Below are 11,485 nucleotides of genomic sequence, written 5' to 3' on the forward strand. Positions count from 1 at the left end.
CACAAAGGAACTTGCCTAACACACGAGTACCTTAGCAGTGTTGTCACGAAGCCACCCAGGAAACAGTCATCAGCCCCAGGATGACAGAGGCCCTTCATCACTGTCTGAGCCAGTCTGCCCCTCCCTGACCCCCTGCTCTTCTTCCCGCAAAGGGGCCGAGACACGGAAACGCTGTGTCAGCATGTCACTGGTGACTGTCTCCCGAGTGAAGTATCACGGGGCTGGGCTTGGTTCAGGCTGTCATGCTGAATCTGCTGCACAGGTTGGCGCTCACTCGGTGCTGTTTCTAAGTCACCCCTGATGGAAACTCTGGGGGTGGCTCTCTGCATACCATTCCATGATGTCCTGGGGAAACATTGACCCATTTTCCTGTGGCTGGACTCCCCTGAGCGATCATGTCCCTGAACTGTGTTGGAGTCTCTCCAAGAAGCATGCCCAGAATGTCATTGCCATCCCTAACACCAAGAGTGCCCTCTCATTTTCTGGAGCTGTTGAGACAATTCTGTTTCCCACCAACAATGTGTAAGGATTCTCACTGGTCCACATTCTTGTGAACTCAGTTCTGACTAACGGGTGTCAATGGTATATTACTAATTTAGATTTTTATTTGTTTAATAACTTACGGATGAGGCACCTTTTGAGATTCTCCTTGTATAGAATTCTTGTTTGTCTCTCGTCCACATTTTTCAATCATTTGTGCTTTCTAGGACTGACTGCGTATAAGTCTGCCCTCTTCATCGCCCCTGTGAGCTGCAGGCTTTCCACCCGCCCACAGGACACCATGACGCCTGCATGGCAGTATTCCGGTTGTTCCCACCTCCTGACTCCTTCCTGTCCCTCAGTCTCATTTTGTGTCCCATCGATACATCAGCAAGTGTTCTGACTGCGAGTGTATGATATTCTAAGAACACCTCTGACCTTAGTGTTGACCCTCTACCAACACATCCCTGGAAGACTCGGACAACTCCCTAGGACTAACTCACCTGCTTCTTCCTGTTGCCTCACACCCACCACATCTGGGTCTGTGTTCAGCTCACAGATAAGGATGAGCGTAGTGCCAGCACCACACAGCCGGAGAGGACGTGGTTCTCACATGGTGGAGCTCACAGGCCATTGAAGACTGACAGCAGACAGCTGTCAGCAGTCAGAGAAAAGCAGATGGACACCTTACCAAAGGCCACCCCTGGAAGTGGCAGCCAGCCTCCTAAGGGAAGATAGTGTGGAGTGGTCCTGGGACAACTAAGGACGTCCTGGAGGGACGAGCAAACGCGAGCCCGACATGATGAGTGTGCAGTATGGGACAGACACGGTGCTATGGTTTGGATCTGCAGTTTTCTCTGAGTCTGATCTCCAGGGCAACCCTATAGGGAAGTGGCTGGACCTTAAGACAAGGGCCTGGCTGGTGGCCGTTGGGTCATCCCAATGACTCATTTATCCCCCAAGTTCTGTCGTCTCTCACTACCTTCTACTCAGCATTTGCACCCAGAAACCACAATAGTATCTCAAACTAAGAATGTTCAAATTTACAGGCATTATTTCACCCTGTCAATCGCTTTCTTGCCTGACTTTTCTTCTCTCTAAGAAAAGCTATTTTCTTCTCTCTAAAATGCTTTTAACCTAAAATCTTCCTCCCACTAAGACTTAATCCATCGCCGAGCTGTTCCGAGCTGTTCCCACCCTACAGTATCCACGCTGTTTCCTCGGGGTCTCTTAGAGACATCTCTCCAGTAGAGGGGCAGCATGGAAAGCCTTGTCTCCACATAAAGATGCAGGTTCTGTGGCCTCAGCAGAGAGCCCACTTCACCAGCTTTGGTCTTCTGTCATCCATCAGAGTCGCCCTGATTCTCACCCCGCTGGCTCCCAGGCAGACCTTTGCTCTCTCCTCTTTTGTCCCATTGTTCAGAACCTTCTCACCTGTGGGATGTCCTTCACATCACCACATACTTTCCAGAAACATCTTAGAGCTAGAAACCTAAATGACTGTATTAGAATTCAAAGGCAGAGCCAGGGAGACGGATTGGTGGGTCTAAACATCATGCAAGCATAAGGGTCTAAGAGTGAATGCCAAGAACCTACCATGGCACAAAGTCAAACTGATTTGTAAAGGGACTTAAGTTCTTTTAAGGAAGATAAAAATTAGCAAATAAGAATAATTTCCTATAATTTATTTTATTTTATTTGCCTAAGATTTGGGCACAAACCCACAATGAGGCAGAAGAGTCTCTGAGTACTCAAAAAGATCCATTTTTTTCCACTAATTGGGACATTCCATATTTAATGGATCCCAATACGTAATACAATGAGCAGAAAGCTGGTACCCTGATGACCTCACAGCACAAGTTTGCAAGAACGGCTAATTCAATGATGGGGATGTGATTTACTGGAAATGACATGCACAGGCCTGTGTTAGATACGGAAGATGAGGAAGAACCACGCCACTGCTGTGCAGGCATCTGGCCAATGCTCTTTCAGACCCAGGAGCCTGGAGACAGCTGAGGAAAAACTAAACAAGCCTGAAAGGGTGCCCCTCCCCACAACCTCTACCTGTGTTCACAATGACTGCCCTGCTGGAGAGCACCCTTTGCATGGACGTGCAGCACATCTTCTAATTCTTATTATCACACATTACTCAATGTATGACTCCTGGGATCACTTTTACACAAGGTTTCCATTTCCTGTGCTCACTTGTGCCCGTTTTTTGATTGGCCTGAGGCCTGACCTGCCCAACTCTGTTGTCCTATCCAGCGTTTAACCTTGACTGTGTCCTTCAACTCAGCAACTGCCTGGGTCCCAGAGCTCTCTGTTTAGGCTTGCTATCCCTTTTGCTTTCTTCATCCTCAAAATGGCTGCATCATAGTAAACAGACCAAAGTAAATGCACAGAGATAAAGAAGAAAAAAAATATTGGTGCCACCACTCAGCATAACATGGCAGAGAGATGACCTCTCACACTAAGAGTCCTCTGAGTGGCTGGCAGCCATCAGGATATCACCCCAACATCTTATGTCTCTTCTTAACCTGCAAACAATGACCATGGTACCTTGTGTGGCAAAGGGGACTTTTCAGATGTGATGACCTTGAGAGGTAAGATCAACCCAGATTGACTAGGTCATTAAATGTGATCGAAGGGGTCCTTAGAAACGGAAGATGGAGAGTGGAGAGCAGGTGGGGTGGGGCTGGGGCTGGGGAGAGCATAGCTGTGGGAGGACGGCCCAGTAAAGCATTTCTGTGAGAACTCAGCTATCATGGCTTTGAAGGTAGAAGCAGGAGACACGTGCCTTTAGCTGAGGCAGAGGCCCCCTGAGAACCAAGGCAAGGACAGCCTGCTGATCTTGCAGGCCGCAAGAATATATTATAGAGATTCAGCGGTGTATTAAAGCTGTACTCTGACTGGCCGAGGGTCTGTCAAACGGGAAGCCATTTATCATGGAGTATTTGGTGTTACCCAGTTTTTAGTATTTCAGCTGTCTTCTGCTATGAAATTCTTGTGTACCCAAATACTTCCAAACCATTTTGGCAAACAGCAAAGCTTCTCAGACACTGTTCCACTAGTTACTAACTCCCCTGCTGAGCCTAGCAGACAAGCAGGCTGCAAATGAAGTTCATACCATCCCCTTCTTTCTTGCCTAGGGGCATGGCAGACAGACTGGTTGAGGACAATAGGGTTTTTTGCATAACCAGGTACAGTAAGGACTGGAGCGGAATTCCAGAGGCACAGAACAGCATGGCCAGAGAAGAGAGGAAGACAGAGGTTCAGTAGAGGGTAAAGCAGATCTCTTGTAGAGTTTATCAGGGTCAGGGGTAAGGAGCCAGGAAGAATAGATGGAGAACAAAGGAACAGAGGATGAAGATCAAAAACATAAGAGCTTACTAAAACTATGAGGACAGGAAAATTGGGCACAGAGAGGAGCTGAGTGTGAGGACAGGGCCAAATCTGTGTAGATAGAATCGACCTAGAAGAATAAAGTGAATGGACTAAAGAACTCAGAGTTAGGATTCTGCTGCCACTCCAGCTGCATGGCCACACATGGGCAGTTCAGCAGCTAAGCAAGGGGTCTTGCATCTTATGTCATCAGAACATGCTGGTGATTACATGCGCGCGGCATGGCCACACAATCTGTGCACGCGTAGCGTAGCTCAGCTCCATTAGCCCACCTGTGCATGTTCATGAGAACCTTTAAAAAGCCGGACACAGACTCCTCCCCCTCTCTCTGTTCTCTCCTGCGCTCTCCCTCTCTCTCTCTCTCTCTCTCTCTCTCTCTCTCTCTCTCTCTCTCTCTCTCTCTCTCTCTCCTCTCTGCATGTGCTTCTTCCCCAGGCCTGATTCTTTTGTTCCCTCTCTCCTCCTAATAAAGCTCTGATACTGGGTTTTGTCATGGCTCATGCCTCATGACCTTTCCCCACTGTAAGCAGCGCCTCTTATCATTTTTAAAAAACAACACTCAGTGTGCTTAGATTCATTTGATATCCCCTCCGATTAGTATCCTTAGCAGCTTGTAGTATCTGAAAGTGCAGACTGAGTCCGAGACGACACATGACATGCTTCTGACCACAGTGTCTATGGTCATTTGTTAGACCAGCCGTAGATGAACAAAACAAGGCTCCAGACCCTGAAAGCAAAAGTCTCCAAGCCAAAGAAAATGGAAAGCCGGGCAGTGGTAGCACATGCCTTTAATCTCCGCACTCAGGAGGCAGAGGCAGGAGGATCTGTGTGAGTTCGAGGCCAGCCTGGTCAACAAAGTGAGTTCCAGGACAGGTTCTAAAGCTACATAGAGAAATTCTGTCTCAAAAAAACAAAAACAAAACAAAAAAGTCCCCAAGCTAGGGAAACCCATGAGCACTCTAGCCCGACTTCCTGCTGAAGCTGCGCGAATCTGAGGCTTCTTAGTAGAGCAGGCTCGCCTCAGAGCCTGTAAATCAAAAGTTTCTTAATAATTCCACACTGAATCACAAGTTAGCATACAGCTTGGTATAAGGATGATGGCTTGTGAGTCACTGACAAGTTAATTGTCCTCTGGGGTCTTGCTGTCATCCTCCTAACGATTCGACTTACCGTTTTATAGAAACCGTGTTGCTAATGTAAGTCTGCCTCCCAGGCTCTGCCACAGACACCCCACCTTGCTTCAATTGACAGAAACATATCTGGCCCACCTGACTGAAGTCACCTGGTAATGCAGTCAGAGTCCATGGTGGACTCAGGGTGTGGGGGACAAGATTACAGGGATCCTCAGCTGTCTTTTTAAAAAGTAGCTGGGGCCCCAAAGGCGGCCATGATGAGAGTGGGTTCTCTGTCCAGGGTGGTGGACTGTATAGCTTCACTGACTCATGTGCCCTTCAGGGGTAAGCAGGACCCCAATGGTCCTACCCTCCCACAATGCTTCTGGAACCTGACTGGCTCCATTCATATTTCCCCAAGGTTCACGTGTGGCGGAGAGCACTCCACATGAGTTCTTAGCCTCAAGTGCCTATAAAGAGCAAGGACACATTCTATGGTGGGCCTGTGACACACTCTCTGGGAACGCCTACTTGGTGCATGCGCTGTGACTCAGTTGGTATAGGACGGTGGTAGGGAAGCCAGATGAATATACAGTGCCAAGTCAATTCTTATGTGGGAAGAATGCATGGTTCTTAAAATGTCGCTGACAATGCTGGAGAGGTGGCTCGGTGGTTAAGAGCACTTGTTTCTCTTTCAGAGGACCCAGGTTCAATTCTTATCACATGCGTGCACACGCACACACGGTAGCTTACAACCATCCACAACTTTAGTTCCAAGGTATCTGACACCTTCTTTTGATCCCTGTGGACATGGGGCATGAGAAATGCACATGGTGCATGTACATACGTGTAGGCAAAATGCTCATACACATAAAAATAAATAAGTCTAAAGAAATATTGCTGAGTATAAGAGAAAGAAGAAAAGTGAGTAAAAACAAAAAGAGCTGTGTTTTGTTTTCCCGTGATGACTCTGTGTGTGTGTGTGTATGTGTGTGTGTGTGTGTGTGTGTGTGTGTGTGTGCGCGCTCATTCATGTGTGTGAGTGGGTGGGCACTTGTTTGTTATGGCATGCATGAGGACGTCACAGGACAACCTCGGGTGTTGGAGCTCAACTTCCACCTTGCTTGAGGCAGGGTCTCTTTGTTGCTCACCTGTGTGTACACCAGGCTAGCTGGCCCATGGGCTTCTAGGGAAGCTTATCTCTCCCTCCCTCCTAACTGTAGGAGAACGCAGGTCACAGATGAGTGTGTTCTGGGATTTGAACTCTGGTCTTCACCCTTGAGCAGCAAGCCCTTCCCCCCTCCCCCAGACACCTCACCGGCAAGTGATAGCAATCCTTTAAAACGTTCTAGAACTCTGGTACATTTCCCCGCCTTATAAATCCACAAGTGTGTAATCCACACCCCTGTAAAGCCGGGTTGTCCTCAAAAGCTGTGAATGTGGCCTGGCTGTCCAGCAAACCTGTTGTAAACATGCCAATCAAAATTACTTGTATTTCTCGAGTAGCTGCCAAGCCTGGCACTCCTCTCTGGTTACCAAAGCTGTGGAGGAGGGCACCTTGCCACTGGGTTTGAAGGCTGCTCTTCCGTGATGAGAGAGAGGCATCTGTCCAGCTGTCCACAACAGCCACCTCCTTCTCTGTGGGTGTCCCTCAGCCACACCTGTGTGTGATGGATCTGTGTCTCTCAGCTGTCCCGTCTACACTGGCTCCCTGCTTGTTTGCTTTTTGTACAACCGTCCTTCCCAGTGGCTGAGTAAATCCTGACTTCTTTTTAAATTTCAGTCCCTTCTTCTAAGAGGAGGGACTTAAGTCTCAGACTTTATACCTTGAGCTCACTGAAGCCATCGGATTGCTGAGAAACCAAGTCGTGGGCTGAAAAGGTTAAGGCATAGTCTCAGGGAGGGGCGTGCCTTGCAGCAGCCTCACACACTAACGATTCATAATTAATTCTAAGTTGGCAGGCGCACAGGGAGCGCGCTGGGGAGGCTGAGAGGAGTCCCAGTGTGAGCATGTCCGATGTCCTTAAGCCCACTAAGCCCCGGCCTGAGAGAGGATTTCTGAGGGCCAGAGTCCATTCCTGGGCCGGGCAGCGCTACTTTTCTAAAACACTTACAAATCCATTCTGAAGACAGAATAAATGTTAGGCCCGGGGAACATCAAAACAATGTAAACCTGTATGTGAGGAGTAGAGAAGCTTGTCTTTCACAAGGGTTTGTTTCCGCACGACTGCTCTGCTCATGGGAAAGCCAGAGGGGTCGGTGCCTTCTGGAAGCTTTGTGGGATAGAGACATCATGAGGCCAAGAGACCCGATTGTGCAGCACTTAGCATTTCATTCCTCGATTTTTGTGACATTCTAAGGAACTCTTAATTTCTTTCAACCAGAATAAAACAGACAGAGGCACTTTTCTAGTCCCCAAATTAGAAGATTAAAAGCATCTTGTAGCAAATATGCCCATGAGCATTTAAAGCTCAGTGATAAAGCTGGGGATGTGTGTGTGTGTGTGTGTGTGTGTGTGTGTGTGTGTGTGTGTACATATATAATCTGTATGTATATATGTATATATTTCTATCTTCAATATTTTAAATTTTTATTGATATAATTTCCTTATTAAACCAGTCACTCATTTCAAGTCTTTATATATAATAATAACATCAGCCTGTTACTAACTCTCCTGTAAAGTAAATTAGTACTTATTGACATCCTGTGGCTTCATTCCTGAGTAATTAAAATATTGCCCATCTACTACAAACGAGTCCCAGTGGTTATTTTAAAACCCTATCTAATGGTGAAGGCCAGTGGTTGATAGAAAAAGTGGCATAAACGTGAATAAAACATAAGCACTCTCTTAAGGAAAGGAGATAATATGAATTCCCTGAGTAGAGCCATAAGCTTAGTGCCGTGACCATTAATTGACTGGCATAGCCATGGACTTAACCTAGCCAAGAGGGTTTCTAGAGGCAAAAGATCCACGTGTAGTTTCTTGTTTGTTTTTTTGTTTTTTGTTTTTATTCTTTTTTTTGTTTTGTTTTGTTTTTAGTGCCTGTCCTGGATCTCGCTCTGTAGCCCAGGCTGAACTTGAACTCACAGAGATCCACCTGGCTCTGCCTCTCGAGTGCTGGGATTAAAGGCGTGTGCCACCACTGCCCGGCTCCACTTGAAGTTTTGTTTCTTGGAGTGTTTTGTTGTTGTTGTTGTTGTGTTGTGTTTTGTTTTTTCGAGACAGGGTTTCTCTGTGTAACTTTGGAGACTGTCCTGGAACACTCTGTAGACCAGGCTGGCCTCAAACTCACAGAGATCCACCTGGCTCTGTCTCCTGAGTGCTGGGATTAAAGGCATGTGCCACCACTGCCCGGCCCACTTGAAGTTTTAAATGCATATATTTAGCTTTTTTTAAAACTAAGAAATAAAATAAAAGGCTCTTTCTTGCCATCCAGCCTGAACAGTGAACTGGATCCTCTGAGCTGCTGCCTTTCAGCCACCGTGCAAGCCTGTCAGAGGCCCCAGTCTGCCTTTCCTGCATCTCTGCTCCCCGGGGTTTAATATGCTGCACGTGTAGGAGAATAACCTCAGATTGTCGGGTGCTTGAATCGTGACGTAATGGATGGAGAAGCACTGGGCAGAGGTGAGGGGTCACCATCAATTCTTCGTAGTGCGAGTTTCAAATAAAACCTTGAAAAGGTGCCACCTGTGGGTGCCTGGAGCGGGATCGGGCTGTTTGGAGCAGGAGCCACAAAGACAGAGTTGCTCATGAGTCACTGTCCAGCCAACCGACCTCTCCAAACACCTTTCTCATCACCTCCTTCTGATCCGGTCACTCGTCTCTTCAACCTTCTGAATTGTTCTATGACTTTACAGCTTGCAGCATCCGACCTGGGGAGGAACCTTTGCTCTGAGTCACTGTGTCCACAGCTGACACCAAGGAGAGACGAGCTCAGAGCAGAGGAAGAGGCGTGGAGAAGGCTTTTTTTTTCTTCCTGTGTCGAAGCTCAGGGTAGGGCAGCAAGTCAGAGACTGCTTTCCTGTGCCTGACGAGGGGCAGGTTCGGGGATGGCAGTGGGCACTGACTACAGAGCTCTGCATGCCTCCTGCCACACAGTCTGTCTTCACCAAGATGGACACTCTCTGCCGCGGCTGAGACGGGACAGGCAGGCTGCTGCTACATGGGGCCTTCCAAATTCTTAAACTGAGTAAAATGTAGCCCTGTGTGGTGACACTAAGGGACATTAGTATTTGTTGAAGTTCCTTTGGGACACTTTCAGAATGACCATGCCATCTTTCTTTTTTTTTTTTTTTCTTTTTTCTTGTTTTTGTTTCGTTTTGTTTTTTAGATAAGGTCTCACGCACCTGTTCCAGACCAGCCTGGAACTTTCTGTGTAGCTGAAGAGGATGAATTTCTAATACTCCCAGCTGCACCAGATGCCTGCTGGGATAGCAGGTGCTGGACCACCATGTCTGGTTTATGCAGTGCTGGGGACCAAACCTGGGCTTCCTGGTTGCTAGGTAAGCATTCTCCCAGCTGAGCTACTGCCCAGTCACTTTTGCAGCTGTGAGAAGAACCATTTGACTTCTGAATGACAATGACTCAGGATCACTGTAATATGGATAATCTGACACAAGTCATTTGAAATTTGTGAATGAGGTGGGGTGCCTTTGAGGACTGTGGCATCCTGTCATGTGATCCCAGACCACTAGGAAGGACAGAAGCTTGCTTACTAATTCTTACCCCACTCCGTCCCTACTTTGGCCACCACGGAATTAAAACATGACTCTTAGGTGTATTCCATCAATATCCAAGGAGGTCTTCTAAGTTCCAGAATAATCTTAGGGTAGTTCGTTTTTACTGTCAACTTGACAAGATCTTGAATCACCATGGAAACAAACTTTTGGTCATGTCTGTGAGGGAGTTTCTAGGATAGGTGAAATGAGGTGGGAGCACCCACCTTGACTGTGGGTGACACCATTCAGTGGACGTGGACCCAGGTCCCAGACTGAACACGAAGGAGGAAAGGAGCTAGGGGCCAGCATTAATCTCTCTCCGTGTTCCAACTGAGCATGGGTGGTACCCTCACATCCGGGACTTCCCCTTCCTTAAACTTCATCTGTCAGACATTGTATCAGAGAATCAGGAAAAGTAACTAATACAGATCTTTTGTGGTTTGGCCCCTACTCTAATTGCAGGGGATGGTGAGAGTGGCCCCTGCTGTCCTAACTCACCGAGCTTTCCTGGTTAGTCAGAACTAAGCACATTCTTACTCTATAGCCCAGCAAATATGCACCGTGGTATCTGCACAGGAGAGTTGAAGACATATCCACACGAAAATCAGTACATGTTTAGAACCACTTTCATTACTACAAACTCAGAGCCAGCCAAGATGCCCTACCTTCAGTGAATGGGTAAACTCACCGTGAGACATCTAGAGAATGGAAAATTATTCAGTGATAAAAGGAAGTAAATTGCCAGACTCCAAAATGGCATCAGGGTTCTTTAGACACACACTGCTACCTGGAATGAGCCAGTCTGAGGAGGCCATACGCTGTGTGAGGCCAAAGGTATGACCCTCTGGACAAGCGAGACCATGGAGACTGAAGTGGCCGGTGGGAGGAAGGATGAGTGAGTGGGTAGACCTCAGGGGATTTTCAGCCAAGGCTGTCGGCTATGCTGAATGATACCACAATACTGCAACACAGCATCACACATTTGACAAAAACCAGAAATGCACAGCACAAAGATGGTACAATTGCAGGTCGCTGTGGATGGGAGGCGTGCTGAAGAGAAGGGCCGGACACAGGGAGAAGGTTTATAAGAACTCTTCCTTCTCTGCTTCCTCTCTCTGTAAAGCTACAGCTTGTCTAAAAATATAAAGCCTGCAAGATGGATCAGTGTGTAAAAGCGCTTGACACCAATGCCTGTTGACCTGAGCTCAATCCCCAGAAGCCATGTAAAAACATCAGAAGTGGTGGCCAATGTCTGAAACCCCAGCATACTTAGGTGAGATGGGAGATAGAAACAGGGGAATCCCCTGGATGCTTGCAGGCCAGGTAGCCTGGAGTCTGCAGCATGGCAGAAACAAGACCCCGCCTCAACAGGGTGGAAGACAAGGACCAATTCCCACAAGCACGCTACGGCACACGTGCATCTGCACTCACAAATATACATACATACATCACACCACACATACATGCACACACAGATAAAAATAAAATGTGAGGTAAACTCCATAAAAACAGGCACCCAGTCTAGGTAGGCATAATGGTGCACACCTTTAATCCTAGCACTTGGGAGGCAGAGGCAGGCTCTTCTGTGAGCTCAAAATCAGTCGGGACTACCCAGGGAGTTCCAGGGTAGCCAGGGCTACAGAGTGATACCCTGTCACAAAATAAAATGGGATACCTAGGAAAAGGCATACACTGTCGAGAGGTCAGAATGAATGTCATCCTTCACAAGCATTTAGTTACTAACAACTATGTCCAGGTTGGTGCATCCATTA

This window comes from Peromyscus eremicus, chromosome 8b (genome assembly GCF_949786415.1).
Source record: "Peromyscus eremicus chromosome 8b, PerEre_H2_v1, whole genome shotgun sequence".
Taxonomy (NCBI): domain Eukaryota; kingdom Metazoa; phylum Chordata; class Mammalia; order Rodentia; family Cricetidae; genus Peromyscus; species Peromyscus eremicus.